General features: G+C 46.4%; 1 protein-coding gene across 4 annotated transcripts in view; it reads right to left on the minus strand.

Annotated features, from left to right (window-relative positions):
- The window catches only part of POU2F2 (POU class 2 homeobox 2), a 673,952-nt gene that overhangs the window by 307,790 nt on the left and 345,574 nt on the right, over window positions 1-20,588 (minus strand). The gene's annotated exons all lie outside the window — the stretch shown is intronic.

Raw genomic sequence — 20,588 nt, forward strand, 5'->3', positions numbered from 1 at the left:
CTGCGATCACAAGGTTAGATTCTTATAGTGAATGCATTCGTCCACTGAGTCACAGACCCAGCTAACGTATGAGGAAAGGAAGTGAGGTTACAATATCTGGCATGTGGTGTTCCAGCCTTGAGGTTTGGCTGTGGTGTGTCAATGCAAGAAGCCCATTTTGCGCCTAGGTATTGACTGAAGAGTAATTAATTTTCTTCCTAAACTGCAAACGTGTTGCATGGTTAGGATATCCACGGGGGTGGTGAACCAGTAGGCAGAGGCATAGCAAGAGGCATGCTTCTTTTTTTTTTCATTGTGCACCAGTTTTCTCTCAATCCTAGCGATGGCATGGCTCCTGGTTGTATGTAACCCACTTGAGCAACTTCGTTTTGTAACTGAATAGGTGTGCACGCAGTGGTTTCCTTATAGATAATGCAAGCAATCTTAAAGAGTGTCTGGCTGGGACAAGAAGCCAGTGCAGCTCCCTTAGAATGGAATAAGTGTGGTTGAATTTCTCTTTTGCCATTGTAAGTCATGCAAAGATTTGTTGCGCTGCCCTAAGTCGGGCCAGGTGTGTCATTGGAATGTTGGTGAGGAGAGTGGTTCTCAGTCGGTGTGAGAGATTACCAGGGCCTGGACTGTGGTTCTGAAGTCCTCGGGTGGGTGGATGTGTTTTATCCTGGGCAGGAGGGTTAGTTGGTGCACGGCTGTTGTTGCTTTTTTGTTGATATGTTGTATGAAGGAGGGAGTGCTGTCAGTAGTGATTCGGCAGTCACGCCAGATGAGGTGTGAAGCCATCATGGTGCATGTCATTTAACCACCCATGAATGGTTTCATGCTTACATGGGTGATCGAGTGGGAGGAACCCCATCTTTGTGGGATTGAGCTTAAGGTATCTGCTTGTCATCCAGCCTTGGTTGGAGATGAGGTAATTCCTTAGGCTTTAGATGTCCTGTTAATCAATTTCTTGTACGTACACTTGGGTATCATCTGAGTATTGGCGGAGTCAGATGTAAGGGTCATTGAGACAGGGTCATTGAGACATGATCCCAATGGCTCTGTGTATAGATTAAAGATCAATCCGGAGAATATTGATAATTGTGGAACTCTGCAGGTGACCGGGAGGGAGCGGTCTGACCTGAAGTTGCCTAACTTGACAACTTGGTGCTTGTCCGAAGTTAAGATGTGAACCAGTTGAGGACTGTGCCGCAAAAGCTCATTCTGTTCATGACCAGGATGGTCAGTGTGGGGTGGTGGACTGTGCCAAATGTGGCAGAGATGTTGAGAAGGACCAGGAGGCATGAGTCGCTTTTGTCCACAATTTGAAAAGCATCATCTATGACCTGGATGGGGCTATTTCATTGCTATGTTGTGGTCTGAACCCAGTTTGGTAATCATAGTGCAGGCTGTGTTGGTTAACCCATTCATGGAGTTCAGGGTTTGAAATTGAGGGGAGCTGGGAACTATTTAGCTCCTGCTTCTAGCACAGTAGAGCCTGGTTAGCTTGAAACCAACAGCTACCAGGAGCCACTTTTGGCTCCTATGGCCAACTGGTGTTTTCCAAACATGGAAATGTCACATTTACTTTGAGTATTTCAGAATGTTAATACAGAAGAATTAGAGCACATCTAATATACATATAAACACAATGGTTCATACAAAATAGGCAAAAAGTTAAAGTGCATCTTTGGTAGATCCTAGTTCCCCTGCAGTAGCTCCTGCATACAGGGTGATGCCCGACAACCAGGAGTTGGTTTTAGCTCTTGCTCATCGAATCTCAATTTTGATTACTGGAGTTGGTTGACAACTGCCTTTTTACTGATTTGTCCAATGAATGGAAGGCAGGTGATTGCTTGGAAAGATAAATTGCATGGGTGAGGCATTTTCCATTTTGAATAGGGCGGTGAGGGCAGCCCACCGATTGGTAACATTTTTTTATATCATCTTGTTGAAAATTGCTATTTTGCCCTAAATCACTCATTTACCAAGATCATTATTCAAGAAATATACTTGATAATGTGAGACCACAAAATTTCACTGTGTACCTTCTCATCCGTTTACATCGCAACCATCTAATGGTCGACACACAAAAGGTGGAGATCATGATTTATGGCCACTTCTTAAGTTCTGTATAGGAGCAGGTGGACACGTCATTCCTAGCTACCGCCCCCCTCACTTCCATCATATAGGAGCAGCAGAAGAGGGTGGAAGGATGTCTGCACACACCATTGGACATCATAGAGCTATAAGTGAAATGTGACAAGGGCAGATCGACCTAATGGAGGAAAGAAGCGGAGACATACTGAAACGATATAAAAATACTTAAGAATAAAGATGTAATTGAAGTAACAAGTGAAACCTAATAAAAATACAGAGAAATCATATATGCAAAGAAGATAATGTAACCTGCTGATTAATATGTGTATATATGCAGAAACGCATGGTAGACAAGACATATAGAAGCTTGCTGCAGAGGAAAACATAACGTGGCTAGAGCAGCCATGATGGAAAGATGAACGCCAGACTCGTATTGAAACCAATCAAGCTACCTCAGAGGCAGACCGGGGCTGCAGAGTCAGGAGACACTGGAAAACAGCTTTGTGTGAGGAATAAAGAAGAGTCCATTGGCCTGGGATCAAGGATGCTACTTCAAGAAATAATTGCAAGGCACAAGGGGAGTCAAAAGGATAAGCCATTTAAATAAGACATATTTTTCTTAGGTTAAGTAAAGCGGAAAACGTCTGAAGACAATTAAAGATGCGGAAAGCATATGCCAGGTGGAGTGGGAAAGTCTCTTGAGACCGAGAGGAGTGATGACACCCAGTACAATTGAACCAAATAACAGTAAATAGAAGGTCGAGGTGGGTAAATTCGTGGTTTCCTCACACGTGAGTCAGAAGTCGAAAGCAAGGGTAATTCATTAAGCTCCAGGTGAAGATAATGGTGTACCTACACTCCCTTAAAAGGTTCAGAAGAGAGAACAGGCTGCAAGGTCAACTATAAAGGAAACTCCTTGGCTTAGGGCTGGACCGATGAGTGATGATGCACTAATTGGGCAAGTGGGGAGTAGTCTGACGTTACTCTCTGCACCTGAGTTTCTTTTTGCTTACGTAATGCTAATGAGCCAAAAGTCCAATGAAGGGGAAAGCATGCCAACCAATCAGAGGGTCTATGTAGCAGCATGCTATACAATGTTGCAAAGACCAACCCACTGCCATTTTTCTGTTATAATCAGTATTATATGTATTTAGAGGTGGTTGGAGGCGTGGCTAACAGAAAAGGGGCAGTCAATGATGTTATTAACATTTATACATTTATATATATCACCTTAACCAATCGTTCCCTTCACACTTTGCCATGTAGGAGGACATCATAGGTGGTGCTTATTGAGGTATAAAATCTTTGTATAATCGAATTTGGGTGTGCGTGTGTGGACTACAGCTTGTTGTTCGACAGATTGCCCTACTTTATTCTATGCTGATAATTAAGTACTACATTGCTATATTCTTTGAGTCTGTCTGGTTATTTGGTTCCGAGATCTTTATTCGTAATTCCATCTAGCACACAAGACACTCCAAGGTGCTACAGCACAGTTCCACCCCCATTCTGGCCGTTTCCCAAAATCACATGACTTTGTAAGTTTTAGATGGTCGTTCAAGCTGCGATTTACCTCAACCTTGCGAAACCACTTCTTTGAGGACAACCTTAGGAAGATATTCAGTTCCATTTATTTTGTAGCTTCTTTCATAATTTATATTGTTTCTTCTAAGCTAGGTTTTTGTGTCTAATGGCTATGACGTCCTAATTAGATACCCACTGAGCGTACATTTATCCTGATAAAAAGGAAGCATTCCCTTCAAGATATTTCTAGCTAGACTTTGTTGAACACTTTTTCATTCTTTGAATGTGTCAGCGTGGACAAATCTGTACCAGTGACCCTTGTGGTGTGTTCGGGCAGCTCCAAAACACTCATAAACAACCTCCTTCCACTTTGTCTGCTCCTTTTCCCCCAGTGGGCCACCACTCTCCAGAAAGGTTTCCCTCATATTAGCACCAATTCAAGCTTTGCAGGAAATTAGCAAAATCAGAACATTAATGCATAAATGAAGAGGTGCAAAGATGTCCATCCACACGTCACGGACATATGTGGAAATGCACAAAGGACGTTTGAACATACTTGAGAGGATGGTGATTTCAAAATGTCAGCTTGCTGCACGTTCTGACAAAACACATACACATTTTCATAACTGCAGTTATCGTCAATGCATGTGTGCTGGAGATGCTCAGATGAACAGACATGTGTTGTCCCCAATTGTATTATGACCACAGCACACATTAGAAGCAGAGCGAGAGAGAGAAAGAGAGTGAGTGAGTGAGTGAGTGAGTGTGTATGTGTGTGTGTGTGTGTGTGTGTGTGCGCGCGTCATAAGGATGCCTTGTTTGGTCTGTGAACCCCATTAGGGCGATATGTGTATATGATATGGGGGCATGTCGTGTTTTTGAACATCAGCAGATCCAAATGATCTTTCTGCCCAAATCACAAGACAAATACATACGTAAGTCAACAACCTTTACTGATTTATGTGTAAACTAAGCCATCTATGGGATGGTGAAATATAATGAAGTCCTTGCCAGCGATCTGCGTTAGAGTGATCTCCCCTAGATCCTCTTCTTTTATCCTGCAGCCCCTTCATTCTATCTTGTTTCCCCACAATCGAGTGTATCCACATGTAAGCCAGTTACATTGTTAAACTTGCCATGTCATTCATAAACCACTGAAATACTGACGAAGAGTGCAGGGTTATTATTATTTCTTTTATTTTTTTAAAGAATGGTATCTTCTATCCACGAGTAGGAAATGGTATGTTGTTTCTGGGAATATTATTAGGCCTTTGTGTTTTTTATGCAAATAGTTAACAAATGATAGTTTGTGTCTGTAAATATGAAGAAAGTACAAAACTGGCACATTGCGTCAACTAGCATAATAAGGACAAGATGCTCCCTTTAACATTAAAATAACTAGAAGCTATGTTGATCGTGATCAGAATCGGTTTTATGTATAAAACGGACAATTATGATATTTTGAGTCAGTAAACGTGGCAATGTTAATAAATAGGTCGTGTCTGTAAACACTGTATGGATATGTGTCTGTTCCATCTAAATCACAATATGTAGTGGCCTGCACACATAACGATAGTATTTTGTGGCATGTCTGAAGTTAATGATATGTTAACATATGGGTGATATTTTGCATCTGTAAAACTATCTAATAATATGTTTTGCATTATGCCATTTCTCTAAGCAAGATAACTGCAATGTGTTGTGTTTGTAAACAAATCAAGCGTAGCATTTTATTTCTTTAACAGATACAATAGCATGTTGTCGCTAAATACAAAATGAAGGTGATTGTGTGTCTGTAAATATTAAAAAAAACATGTGATCGGTTATTAAACGTGGTAAGTATGCTTTGTCTCCAAACATGATAACATAAGTTGTGTCGATAAATATAATGCAGCGGATCTGCTTCCTCTGTAAACATGTTAAGAATAGTATGCTTAATCTGTAAACATGATATATGTTATATGTTGTCTATGTAAAAACGATGAGGTCTATGCACACGATGTGGACATTAGTTTGTCTAATTACGTGTTATCTCTGTACGCATTTAAATAACTTTTATGTTTCTAAAAATGCCAAGGATGATATTATGTGTCCATGATAAGGATTATCACCTATGCCTGTGAACATTAGGCAGATACTATCCACCTGTAAACATTGTAAGGGCAGTGTGTCCAGTTCACATGCCAGAGATGCGGTCTTGCACAAATAAACATTTCCAATGACACAATCACTTTAAACAATTTAAAACATTGCAGTTATTGAATTCCCATTTCACCCCCCGTTACCAGTTGTCAGATTATACATAAAGCCAATGGCCCTGTCAATACAGTATATTAATTGTAAATTAACAGCTAACCTCTGCTCCTCTCGTTGTACTCCCTTATTGATCTGCTCAATAGGAAATGGCTTCCATACAAGGCAGACACTGCCTGAGCCTGTCCTTGCACTTACATGCTGAGGCCTGGCCGAACAGCAGAATACCTCCACTCCCAACAAAAACGAGTACATCGGACGGCTCCAGAAGAAATATTGCACCCTAGACTCTGTAGGGTACAACTGCTAAAAGCCAGCGACACTGCGAAGGGGGGCTAGTTGTTTTATGTCTGTATTTGTGATGTGTCCAGGTGCCCCCAAAATTGTATGCTTGTAGTTTTCGCTGCTTCCCTTTCATATGAAGGGGGCATGTACCCATGTATACCACTACAATGTTACCTCTAAGGAGTGGGCAAATGTATTTTGACCAAAGGCCAATTGGGAAGTTTTTAGCACAAACATTGGATATGCTGATGCACTGCGAATAACGCCTCCCCCTTTCTTCTACAATGATCATCCTAAAATAAATGCAAACATTCATTTGGTTGTACAAAAGGTATCGATTTGTTAAATAAAAACGATAGTTATAAAAACAGGTTATTTTACATTAAGCAATCAATTAATAAAAAATCAAATTGGCCTGTGATTAAAAAAGGCGTACCTGTTTCTTCCAATAAAAATTCTGTTCACTAAAAAGAATTGTTGTTTGAAATGTACCTATAAATTATCTTCCATATGCTGTGTAATGAATTGCCAGATTTTTTATCAACTCACAATTTGTGATACACACAAAATTAAAAGCCTGTGGCCTTCTCAATTCCAGTTTGATTTTGTGACAAATATGTGTATAGCTATACATATAGAATGCATGGATGAATGCATGGACGGATGATATGATATGGCATTTATAACGTGCCTGTACACGTGTGTTTCTAGGCGCCACAAGACAAGGGAGGGAAGACAGAGGGAGAACAGGACAAACGATCTTACTAGGCATTGTGTCATTTAGATCGTGCAAGTGCGACAATGAGAAGTGCAAGGGGAGGGGAGAGGGGGACGTGCAAGGGGCAGCTTGACTCAGAGTAAGTGCAGCCAGGTCAGTGTGGCTCTAGATAAGTGCTAGGAAACAGGGGGCTGTTGGGTTTACAACTTACAGCCCCTAAGTGCACAATAGGCCTGAGGTACTGCAAGGAAGACTGGTCTAGGAGGAGCCCAGTCCCAGTGAGACTCTGAGGGTACCAGGCAACCAGTCGGTGCAGCAGACAGGTAAGTTAGTTGGGAAGCAAGAGAGAGAAGTCAGGGGTGAAAAGGTGGGTCTTGAGCTGCTTCCGGAATTTCGGGTGATCCGGAGAAAGGGACAGGGAGGCCGTTCCAGACTCTCTGTCTAGAGAAGCATCTGACCCTCAGAGGGTTGGAGGTAGCAAAGCAAAGGGCTCTAGAAGGAAGGTATTTTGGCAGACATAGTTGCCCCAGCCCCAGAAAGCCTTGTGGACAATGCAGAGGGTCTTGAGCTTGATCCTTGCAACCACCAGGAGCCAGTGGAGAGATTTCAGGGCTGGAGAGATACTGTCCCTGGGCTTGAGGACAAGGATAAGTCTTGCAGTCCTATTCCGGATTAGTTTCAGAGGGCGGAGAGTAGTGGCAGGTATATTGAGAAAGAGGTTGTTGCAGTAGTAAAGCTGGGAGAGAGCCAGGGCTCTGGAGACAGAGAGCTTCTGATGGAAGTGAGAAAAGGTAGAATAACTCTGAGGAGGTGCAGCTGGAAGTGGGCCTTTTTGGCAAGGTCCGTGATGTGAGGAGAGAAGGAGAGAGTGGAGTCAAAGATGACCCAGATGTTTTTTTGCCTCAGAGGAAGGCAAGGCTTGAGTGCCCATGGAGGGCAGCCAGAGTGAGAGAGGGAAAGCAGGGGTCCCAATGAGAAGGGTCTTAGACTTACTGGTATTAAGGGAGAGATCGTTGGAGGCACACCAATCCTGGATCGGGGATAGACAGTTAGGAATGAGTGAGGGAGATAAGGCAGCTGAAGGAACCCTGAAAGAGAGCTGAGTATCATCCGCATAACACTGAAAGTTAGAAGAGAAGGTGGCGATCAAGATGGGCCAAAGGGGCCAGAAAGACATTGAAGAGCCAGGGTGAGAGAATTGATCCCTGGGGGACACCAGATGTGGATAGAGAGGTGGTGAAGAGAAAGCACCCAAGCTGGACCTGGGAGGAATGATCTAGGAGGAAGCAGGTCAGCCACGCATGGGCCTGATCTGTGATGCCCAGGTTCTCACAGACTCGATTGATCAAGGTGGCATGATTGACTCTGTCGAAAGCAGAGAAAAGGTGAAAGTGGATGCGAGGGAGAGCAGAAATCAAGGTTAGAGAGCAGATCTTCATGGGTGTTCAACAGAGCAGTTTCCGTGCCTCTGGCTGCTCTGAAGCCAGTCTGATGGTCATGGAGACAGTCAGCTGATTCAGTGTGGGGAGATGGCTAGCTTTTCCAGGAGTTTTCCCAGGAAAGGAGTTATAGAAATTGAGCGAAAGTTTGCCGGACAGGTAGGATAGGCAGAAGGCTTTTTAAGGAGTGGCTGCACAATTGAGTGCTTGAGGAGAGTGGGGAAAGATCCAGTGGCGAAAGAGTGATTGCAGAAATCTGCCCAGGCTGGAGTAAGGGTGATCCTTGATAGTTCTGGAAGAGCAGGGAAGCACCTGTCTGGACGCGACTTTCATAGATCAGACTTGTCTAGAACCATCGTCAGGTGTTGTCAGAGGGAAGGAGGAAAAAGAAAGAGGAGAGGGAGAGGCGGCCAGAGGAGGCCTAAGAGAGGTGCCCCGAGTTTTAGTGGTGAAATGAGAAGCCAGCGCTGTGAAGAGAGCTTGGGAGGGAGCAGGAGAGGTGGAGACTGCAGTGGGATTGGCCATTTCCTTGAAGATTGTAAAGAGTTTGGCCGTGTTGTTAGATGCTGCAGAGATGCAGGCTTGGATATGGATCCTCTTCTTGGAAAGGACAGAGTCTGTATTGCCTTTGGAGCAGGCCGCAAGCCCGTTTGTCAGATGATGTACCCGAAGCCCTCCACTTCCTCTCAGCCACCCTGCACTTGCGTTTCAGGGTGGCAACGTCGAAGTCATGCCAAGAGTTGCACTTGGAGGTAGGCTTCAGGTAGATTCTTGTGACAGGGGCAAGGATGTCCAGAGTTTTGGTGATAGAAAGATGCAGGTTAGAGAGTGTGGTTTCAGAGTGTGTGTCAGGAGTAGGAGGGGCAGAGAAAGTAGAGGCAACAGCTTCCACTGACACTCTCTTCATGTGCCGAATGACCAAGAAGGAAGATGAAAATGCTGGGGTAGGCTTTGTCTGCGGGACAAGAGGTTTCAGGCGGGAGGAGAGTAGAAAGTGGTCAGTCCAAGAGAGAGGAGTGGTGAGAGGGTTAGAGAGAGGGATGTCTGAGGAGATGAGAACATCTAAGAAGTGTCTGGCAGTGTGTGTCAGGCGAGAGGGTAGAATGGAAATGGAGAGAAGTCGCAAAGGTTACGGAAGAGCATAGAGGAGGGAAGAGAGACATCCAGGTGGATGTTGAGGTCTCAGAGAAGAAGTTGAGAGGTAGAGGCAAGAAGAGAAGAGGAAAGGTCAGCCCATTCAGAGAGGAAGAGGGTGACCCGGCCAGGTGGCCTGTAGATGGTGGCCACAGTCAAAGATAGGCCAGAGGAGATAGAGAGCCTGCAGACCAGGCTTTAAAGGAGGAGAAGACCTGCATAGGGATGATAGAAGCCGGGACCCACTCCGGAAAGATCATGGCCGCTCCACCTTTGGGCCGGTTGGTTCTGGGCTCGGAGAGGATCTTGTAGCCCTCAGGGAGGAGAGTGTCAAAACTTGTGACAGAGCTGGCCATGAACCATGTCTCGGTGAGAGCAAGGACATCCAGGTCAAGGTCTTTGAGGAGGTGGCAGATGTCAGAGGAGTGTTTGGAAGCAGAGGCAGAGTTTAGAGTAGCGACATGGAGCAGGTTGCCACATTTGAAGGACTTCCAGGGTGGAGTCCTGGAGTGCGGTACACCCAGCAGAAGAGTTTGAGGGGCTGAGAGTGGCTTGATGGATGGCTTGATTTGAAGAGCTTTCACGCCAAAACTAGCATTCCATGTTCACCTCTGCTCCATCTTTCAGGTCGAGATGTTCAGTCTCAGCCCAGGGGTGCTAGGATGGCATTCCTAATGTATTATTTCCCTTTTTAGTGTTCACTCTTTTTCTGGCTCGAACACAATGCCTGAAGTTGGCTTTCTGTTTTTATCCCAATTCATGTTAGTGGTAATGCACAGCGATAGGGTAGGCATAGTCGTGGTGCTTAGAATTTATTTCTAAAAGTGTAAACTGATCGACTATCTAAATCTTATTAAGCTCATCAGGGGAATGTGCTGAATTGCTGTGAGGAATTCGACCATCCGCACATTGAATGTGTGCTCACCTGGGCTTTTTTGAAATTTTAAATGAAATTGAATCATGGTAGATCAACCTCTGGAAAATGTGTGGGGCCAATACGTACACATTTTCCTATGCTCGTCACATGATATACACATAGACCTGTGCATTCTGGGTGGACACAGCCTACAGTCATATTTAATTGGGATATGACAGGTGGAGTACATGATGCATCTCAGAAGGGGAAGGGCCAAAACCTTCCTCCTGCTATGGCCAACCTAATTAACTATCAAAGGCTCCATGGATCCGTCCTGTCCATTTGTTTACCCTCTGCAGATAGTGGCAGTCATGTGGTTTGGTGGAGACAAAAAGTCTGGTCTCGCCACAAACTTCAAGGGAGATCTGCCACTTTATTCAGGGACCACAGAGAGCTCCATTAACCAGAGAGACCCTTTTATCCACAACAGTCAGGAAGATGGGTGGGACTTAGTATTACATGTTTTCACCCCTTTGCCTTTTCTGTTGCAAAGCAGTCTGGTTATGACCTTACGCATGCAGGAGATTGTTGGTGGGGACCCAGGATTAGTTTATTAAGGTAGACTTAGCCTGCACCAATCACTGGGGCCCATTTGGCTTTAAAAGAGGGGCAAGGCCCTCTTTTGAGAAGATCATCTGAAGACTTTGCAAGGAGTAACAAAAAAACTCACGTGGACCTTGGCTGAAGGTACAATCTGCCTTACAGCTTCCACCAGAGAAGGAAGGCCAGGATTTCCAAAGAGGGAAGCAAGTCCCCTCCCCCCTAAACATCTCCCTGGGAACACAGGGAGATACTGAATTAGAGGACCCTCCAACAGCTCCAAAACCGGTACCCAGCCAGAACACACAGCATGCCCTGCTAGGATCTGCAAGCAAGCTTCCTAGGTGGGAAGTGCCAGAGAGTCTCTGAACCAAACCAAAGACAAGGCTTTTTCCTGCAACACTCTCGTCAGCTTTAGGCCATCCACCTTAAAGGACGACACAAGCCCAGTGAAGAAGCTAGGAGGAGTGCATCGACAAGCATCAACCAGCGTCCACCTTAAAAGACATTTTTGAGCCAGTTGAGCCCCTCGAGCTGTAACCGACTGCACCGCTGACTGTTTTCATGCCACAGTCGCCCACACCATCTGGGATGCCTTGGCCAGTGCTTCAGACCCACCAACCAGCACTGAGACAACAATTCCTGACCCTGAGCCGCAGTGTTGGCCAGCCTGGAGCCGTCCATCCAGCCTCGCTTGCCGAACTGCCTGCCGCCTGATACCCGCAGCTGTCTCCCACCTTGAAATCTGTCGAAGGAGCATCAAAGCGCCCTGAAACCGACTCGACCCCGTCGAGTACCAAGAATGTCTACAAGCACAAGGTACATTGTGGTTCTGTCCCCCTGGTCCTTCTCTGAAGGCTCGTAGTGACATTTTATGACCCATCGCTCCCTTTGTGCTGAAACCAAGTATCCTTGAACTATTGTGATTAATTACTTTACCGACTACCCTCCTGTCAAAATCCAGAGTGCATCACTTTTTCTTCTTGACACTGTCTGTCCTCTGCATTCCTTTACAGGGTCAGTTGCGTTTTGTAGTGTGCTAGAACTGTCTATGGTGATAATAATGAAGTAGATATTTGTATACAAACCAGACTAGACAGTCCCTTTTTTCATTGGGTAATAATTGTATTTTTGCTGTGTAGCAACTAAGTAACAATCCATGATCTTGCGGAGATAAGCCTGCCGCTCCGTCCACATTACCAAAAATTGACAAAGAGGTTTATAATTTTCTTGTGTTTCCAATCTGTTCGGATCCATTCAGGTGTACTAGAGGTGTGGGGCTGATTGATGGTTTAGAAACCGATATTCATCCCTGGACCACTGGTGCCCGGAAGTTGATTAGTCATAAATGCATAAAGCAGATTTATTCATAGCATTTACAAACAGAATTGATCAGACACTACTTACCATGGGGAGCTTTAAGCATGAGGACTGTCTGTCATGGTCCTATGAGTGACAGGGAAGGCCTGTTGCCTAGGCACCCTAGGCCTAGGGTGTACAACTGTTATGTAACTGGCAAGAAAAGTGGCTTACAAATGCCAACTAATAGCTGTCATCTAGGACAACCATGGGGCAGGGCACAGCAAGGGAAGATTTGATTTGCCTTAGATGTAGAATTGGCGCGCAAGAAGGTCAGTCTCCTGCTCCAAAACAGACATAGCCTAACAAGGTGAGTAACAGGAATGCAGATTTGGGATGGGAATGCATGGCTCCTTCTTACTGTAGAATTCATGATGCGATTGCATGGGTCCTTTTCTGATGGAGTTTGATAAGCTTGGATACCTGAACCCCTTATCTCAGAGAGAGTAGGAGAGATTGTCTGACCAGCAAGAATCAAATGGCTTCATTAAAGGAATAGAACAAAAAAGAAATGAGCAGCCACAGGGGCTTTCCAGCTTAAATCCAGGTGAGCCAAACAAGCAAGGGCCAGTTTGATGAAGACCCATTGTTGGCCCGTCAGAGGGTGCAAAGCCATGTGTGTGGAAAACATTTCATAGAAAGCCCTGAACAATTCATTTCCTTCAGCAACCCTTGAGAGAAATTGTGGATCCACGGGGGCTGCGAGTGTAAGGAGAAAAGAAGTCCAAGGAATGATGACGACACAAAGTAGATCGAGCACAGGCCAGGCAGGTGACTGACTCCCCAACAGTCCAACCAGCTTTTCAGGGAAACCTCTCTATCAGTAGGCTAGACTGCACCTCTCTTCGTTTACAACCGTCGTCTCCTCTTCTCCAGTTATTCTGTGTTCTGCTTCCCTACATCTAATGCAGCTTTATGTTACTCTCCCCCTCATGCTCCCACCCTCCTTCTAGGTCTTTATATTCTGATGTGCTCGTCCCTTCCACCCACACCAACCGTCTCGCCCGCCGTTTCTTCAATAGAGTGGTGTCTGCTCTGAGTGGTACTTTACTGCCCACCCCATGTACAAATTGCATCTGAGAGTCTTTATAATTCCCCAAACATTTGCTGCTTTATTACCTATAATTTGATTGCTAACAAGCAGCAGGCTAACAAGTGTCTCCGGCCGCAAATGAAAAAGGCGAAATGTGTGCACGTGAAACCAACTGGACTGCAAACCCAAGCCCAGGCCAGCAAAAGTACCAGGCAGAGAGTCCCCTTGGAGGGTAGGTCTCTGCTGACACAGAGGCAGTGGCGTGTGCATGTCAGGCATTGCCGCGAGCATTGTGGAGGCTGGCTAGTGTGAGGGTATGAACCGGTGTGAAAGCTTGCGGGTGCAGAGCATGCATATTGTGAGAGGGAGCCATGTTGAGGTTGCGTGAGGCAGAGCATGCTTGCATTCCACGGCACAGAGCTGAAGGAGGCTAGTGGGCATAGTACATGTTTTGATGCCTTAGCAGCGAGCATTGTGAAGACTGGTGAGCGTCAGGTATGCTTACACGCCATGGCAGAGAGCATGACCAGGGCTAATGGACAAGCAGCATAAGTAAACCTGAGATGTCTTTAATATGCATGTGTGACAACATCATCTGCTGTTATTCAATATTTCAGTCATGAATGAGTTTTATTGGTATGGATAATATGAATACTAGTTGCACTTCCACAAAAAACTAAATATAGAGTAAGTTATATCAACTGGTGGTTTTTAGTTTTAGAAATCGGTTTGACTTTGTAGTATATTGTTTTAGAGATGTTGGAGTTGTATGCATTTGTGTTCTTCACATATCTGACCCACTGAACAAATAATTGACGTTGTTGTAATTTCATCACAAACCTGTTTCCAAAAAAAGATACCTTAATTCCATAAAATATCAAAGCAAGGCCGAGAATTTGCTCTGCCAAATATGTTTCACTCTATGAAAGTTGGAATCCTGGGAATGCCTAAATGCTGCATGTTGTACTTAACACTTAACATGTCCTGTGTGTTTCCATGCTACCCTTTAGCTCAACAGGCCTCACCTAGTGGCTGTTATAAAGTAGATCTGCAGACACTTCTGTTACGGTACAAATAAGTCCTTTATTTCAGTTACACTTAAGTTCTTAAGTTACAGCCAGACCCGGGGAAGGGGGCTAAGCGAATCAGGTGGCTGGAATAGCAGGAGAATATACATTCTCCACCCGCTGTTTCCAGCCATCTGAGGCCCTTCCCTTTGGTGGCGCCATATTCTTTTTCTTTTTGAATGTGTAGAGGTAACAGGGAGTCTGTCATGTAGCCTCCCCACCCCCCAAACCAAACCTCTTCCCCTCACCCCACTTACCTGCCCGGCCAGTCCGGCGCACCTCCTGCTCCAGCCACCACAGAAACGGAAAAGGGACATAGTCCCTTTTCCCTCTGGCGGTGGCCATCTTTTTTTTCTTTTTTTCTTCCTCAATCTCCAGAGGAATACAAAAAACCATTTGCACCCCAGATAAATAGCGAATGGCTTTCACCTCTGCTGTGGGGGAGGGAGAGGGTGGCCATGGCCGGTAACAGCCCACAGCCCTCACCAAGGCCGTCACTCGGGCTGGCGTGTCAGGGGGTGAAAGCCATATGAGCGAGAAACCACTGGCACCCGCCACCCAGTCTACATCTTTCAACTGCCTGGGTTAGGATGCCAGCACACAAGCATTCCCTCACTCATACAACATTCTCCCCTTCCAACATTCTCTCTGACTGCATGCATTCATCCAGTAAAGCACATCACTACACACATCCCTTCCCAGATACACTACATTAAACGCCACACACCTCTCTTCCTTACCGGACACACACAATATCATTCACATTCATGCATTCAACTCCAAGCCTCACAATGACATATCTATGAAATCTGTGGAATGGAGATAAGGCAGCACAAACGCCACTGCAGCAAACTAAACCACATACTCCAAAATGTGTTCACCTCCCAAATAACTAACCACTCATCCCACATACACATAACATAAAAAACAGAAAATACTCACACAGCATACACCTGCTCACACACTCATACTTTTTAAAGAGCGGTAGAGCTTGCTCTGTAAATACCAGGCATATACAGATGCCTCTGGACCCACCTCCACTTTCACTCACACTTTCCAAGAGCACTACTGCTCTATAATTGGCTTATGTCCCATACGACCCACCGCCACACGTAGTCATCATCATTTCCCCTAGTGTGCCCTGCCCCATGGAAGTTTGCTACACATCCACATTTCCTGTACCACCCACAATGCACATACGTTTCACGTACCACTCACGTAGCATGAAAATCCAGTATTACCAATGTAGTATAAAAATCCAGTAGTACTAAACTAGTATAACTTCCACTTAGACACCTGATTACGGGCACACCAGTGGTATTTGGTGCACATTCTTTATAGTATCTTGCCACAGCTCTCACAATCCAATATTGAACACACAAAATACTTTTTCCTTAACTTCCATGTTACATTCCCTTGCTGCACTATTCCTAGTATCTCCAATATGACTTATTTCTGAATTCGCGTCCATTTGCTAAAAGTCCATTCGCTACACATGCAGCGCTAATCCTGTAAATCCTGTAAAGGTTAGTTGCTACCTTTAAACACTTTAAAATTGCAAGCATGCCATATTCACCCAAACCTACATGGAATACATCTCAGAATTGCCAAACTATAACAAGGCATTTCTTCTGAAATACGCACCCATTTCCTAATAGTTTAACTTTTCTACTCATTCACAAATCCCTCCATCCAATCCATTCCATTTAAAATTGTCTTTTAAAAACCGTTACTGCACCTCTGGAGCACTAAAATACAAATGTGCCAAAATAATATTAAGCATTTAACTAAAGGTTTTTACTGCACTTGCACAATCCTACGCCTGCAAATCCTAAAAGGTTATTAACTAAGTGACATCCACTACCATTAGACTGTGATCTATAATCTGAGCATGTTTTATGATATGGGTCTCGGACTGAATAATGAAACTTTGATTCCCACGTTTAGTATTCCTATTTATAGTTTAAATTGGCCTATGTGGTGTATGTATATGTCCTGTGTTTTTTTTTTAATGTTGTATTATGTGTAAAGGTAAGCCTAGATGCCTGCAGGACTTTGGCGTGTTATAAATAAAAATAAACACAAAATGTACTTGCTCAACGCTTCCCTCCATTATCTTTGGCGTACTGTTCAAACATAATACTCCATGACTTCTCACCCTTCGCGATGCAGTCACCATCCATGCCGACTTAACTTTACCAAATTGCTGTACCGTAGTCACACCTCATTTTCTGTTTACTCTTATATGTGCCCATGTCCCATTTACTAGCCGATTCTCTCCTCCAAACGCCACTTTTCCAGCATGGGATCTGGCATTGATTCACATGCTCATGAATATTCCCCGTCATCACGTTGGGAATCCTCTGTAAAAGAAAAAGCTGTTTCACTTTCACTTCTAAACCAATCACTGTCTTCTGGGTCATATTTCCCCCATCCAATAACAGTCCTCTGCCTGAGCCCCGCCTCTGGCAGCTATCTTCAGATTTTTACCGCACGCTTCAGTGTTGGGAGTCCTCGAGTTTGCGCTCTGAGCTATTTGTATGTTTTTTCGACGAGAAAAGTTCAATATTTGTTCCAGAGACCCTGTGTGCTCTTTTCCTCATCTACTGGCAACAGGGATCCTTTGTCGGGGAAGATTTGTTGACATTTCTAGCAGGTCATCTTGGGTCTACATCGCGCTCTCCGACCATGTCGGAGAAGGAGGGAAGGTCCTGCTTCAGGCCCTGCACCAAATGCGGGCTACGGAATGCGTTTGTGGAAGATAAGCATCTACAATGCCTTTACTGCCTGCACCCGGACCATAAGGAGGTAGTGTGCGAGATATGCAAAGGTTTTTCTAAGACGACGAAAGGCATGCAGAGTATGCTGGCGGCATGGCTTAACTCCAACAAGGCCTCTGACCCGTGCTCTGAGCAAGGTCATGCCTTGTTCAGAACCGGCCTGTCCAAAGAGTGGTTTTCTAAGTCTTTTGAGGGCGCCCCATCCATGGGGGTCCAAGATAAGGCCGAGATCCGCAAGTCCGGGAGTACACTGGGTTCACTGCTAATGCGGTCCCAAGTTAGATAGTGCGCGATCAACATCATCCATTGCCTCCATAGCCAGCCTACCATCAAGCGCATCTTCGAAGAGGAAGTCATCCACCCCGGCAAAGCTAAGGGAGGGATCTGATAAGCCAAGGGCAGAGGAGAAGAAGGCCCTGCAGCCAAAGCAGGGGAAACCGGCAAAAACAAAGTCTTCGTCAGCGACTTCGTTGACGGCTACCTTTAACATGGCAGCTGCGGGTGCTGACTCTACGAGGGTGGCTCCTGCAGCGCAGAAAGTGTCCCTGCCCACACGGCGCAACACTGCCACAGAGGCCTGCAGGCACCCCAGAAGGGGTTAAGCGCCGACCCAGACCCTGGTTCAGGCCCCTCAGGGTGGCAAAAAGGAAAGGGGGGGGCAAGGAGGCACTGAAACAGTCCTCCCAGGTCGCCGCTCAGACTATGGAGCTTTCGTCCACAGATGACAAGGATCAAGGGTCCATGCATACGGTCCACGAGGAGGAGGACGATGACCGCGATGATGACGCAGGGCCTAGTTTTCCTTCTCTGCCTTCTCAGCCGAGAGACATTTCCTCAGACATTCTATTAACTCTACACACTTTGGTGTCAGAGATCCAGATGAGGAGGCCTCTGGCACTGGTACCTGCAGCGCCGCAGCCCCCGATCAACAGCTGACGAAAAAGAGGAAGCGTCATCTGATGCCCCCATATCAACCTCCTCCATCACCTTGGGCCCCAACTGCTCCAGCAGACACGGATACGGCCACAACTATGGATGAGGACGAAGACTTTGTCCCGGCGGACATTGAATCACCTCATTTGGATGCCCGTCAAGGGGTATCCCCGCCAGATGATGTGGGATCGTTCCACTCCATCGCCAGGGCATCCAAGCTTTTCCAGCTGGTACCCGTGGAAACCAAGAAGGAGGGCGTCTTATACCCTTTCTTGACAATATTTGGGAAGAGGTCCTGGCCCTCATGAAGAACCCTTGCACGGCTCCAGCCAAGCGGGACAGGCTGGAGAAGAAGTATAGGGTACCGGACTCCGCACCCAAGTGCATTAGGGCGCAGCCCTCGCCGGACTCAGTGGTGTCGGATGCTGCGAGAAAACGGTCGGCTAACCCGTCTTCATCATCGTCAGTCACTCGGGACAGTGAGGGGAAAAGGACGCATGCCATGGGAAAGAAAATGATTTACACACCAGCATCCACAATCAAGGCGGCCAACGCCCTAGCGATCCTAGCCAGTTGTGACAGGGACATGTGGTGCAAGTTAGGACCAATTCTGGAGTTCCTCCCCGATGATAAAAAGCTGGAAACCCTTGCCCTCTTCCAGGAAGGATGGGTGGCATCGGAGCATGCCATAATGGCGGCAGTCTACGTCGCTGACACAGGGTTCCGCCAGATGGGGATGGATGAAGGCCACTTACTTCCATCAGGAGGTACAGTTGAAGGTACTGGACATGCCGTTCGACTGGGAGAATCCGTTTGGGAAGGCCATCGACGAGTCTCTCCAAGCCATCAAGACGGATAAGGTGACGGCCTGTTCCCTCTGCACCCTCCAGCAGCATCGCTCGTCTTCTTTTTGCTCCTCCAGGCAGAAAAATCTAGCAGGTTGTCAAAAGGTTTCTTCACGTCTTACAGATAGCCTTCCAGAGCCTCAACGCAAGAAGCTTACAGAGGCCGCTCCCAGGCCTATGGTAACCGAGGACAGCGCTGCCATCGCCCGCGGGGTAGGACGCCGGTGCCCAAGCAAGCCTAAACCGGCCAAGACGTCGGGCCCCCACTCGTGCACCCCAGTGGGAAGCCATCTGACAAGTTTCATCAGGGAGTGGAGAAAGAACACCACTGACAGATGGGTTCCTGGACACGCTCGTCCCAGGGGCACACCTTGGAGTTCCAATGCAGGTGTCCTTGTACTCCTCTGGTTCCCTGTCAGGAGCAGCACATCCTTCAACTTCGGGCAGAGGTATGAGCCATGCTACGAAAAGTGGCAATAGAGTTAGTTCCCCAACGGCTCTGGAGGCTATTCCAGATGCTTTCTAATCAGAAAGAAGACAGGGGGCTGGAGACCCATCCTGGACATACGACGTCTGAACAAATACCTAAAGTCCCAAAAATTAAGGATGGTCACGTTGCAGCACATGCTCGACCAACTGGAGAAAGGGGATTTCTTGATGTCGTTGGACCGAGAGGACACCTATTTACACATCCCCATTCAAAAGAAACATCAGACATTTCTACGCTTCGTAGTGCAGTACCAGTACTATCTGTTCAAGGCCCTACCATTTGGCTTGAAGTCAGCCCCAAAGAGTGTTCACAAAATGCCTGGCACCAGTGGCGGACCATCTACATCTGCAGGGCATAAGCGTATATCTGTACCTGGATGACTGGCTGATACGCGCCTGCTCGTGAGAGCTGGCTGACGAACACACGAAAGGGACCGTCCAACTGTTGACGGATCTGGGATTCTCAGTCAACTATCCGAAGTCCTGCTTAACGCCATCGCAAAACACGCTGTTCCTCGGCACCAGACTCAACACAGTGTCTTGCCTAGCATCGCCCTCTGAGGAGAGGCTAGCTGCTATTCAAGGAAATGTTCAATGACTGTCGTCGGCGAAGTGGGCCACGGTGCAGGCCAGCAAGTCGTTACTGGGCATGATGTCATTCTGCATCTACCTCGTCTACGGGTTGCAGATGCGACCCATCAAGAATTCCTGGATGCGCGTTTGATTCACGGACAAGATCCCTCTGAAAGAGGAGTTCCAACGGGCGAGTAGTGGGGGGTCTGCTCCCACATCACCCCAGAACCCCACATAAAAGAAGGCAGTCACCACGGATGCCTCCCTGGAAGGTTGGTGAGCGCACGCCAGACGTCTGCACGCCAGAGGCCAGTGGCTGCCGGAGGAGAAATATCTACATATCAACATCCTGGAGCTACGGGCAGTGTTCTGGGCCCTCAAGTCATTCTTACCGTCTCTGAAAGGCAAGGTGTTGAGGATCTTCACAGACAACACCACCACCATGGTCTACATAAGGAAGCAGGGGCACTCGATCCCCGGTGCTCTCCAAGGATACCCAGGACTTGTGACACTGGGCCGTCGGACAGGGGATGTTCAAGAACATCATTGCAGACTCCCTCAGCAGGGAATTCCGCTCCTGCCACAAGTGGGAGCTTCATCAGGATCAGGTGGACCGCCTGTTTG

The sequence above is a fragment of the Ambystoma mexicanum genome, chromosome 1q (assembly GCF_040938575.1).
Source record: "Ambystoma mexicanum isolate Mex_15411 chromosome 1q, UKY_AmexF1_1, whole genome shotgun sequence".
Taxonomy (NCBI): domain Eukaryota; kingdom Metazoa; phylum Chordata; class Amphibia; order Caudata; family Ambystomatidae; genus Ambystoma; species Ambystoma mexicanum.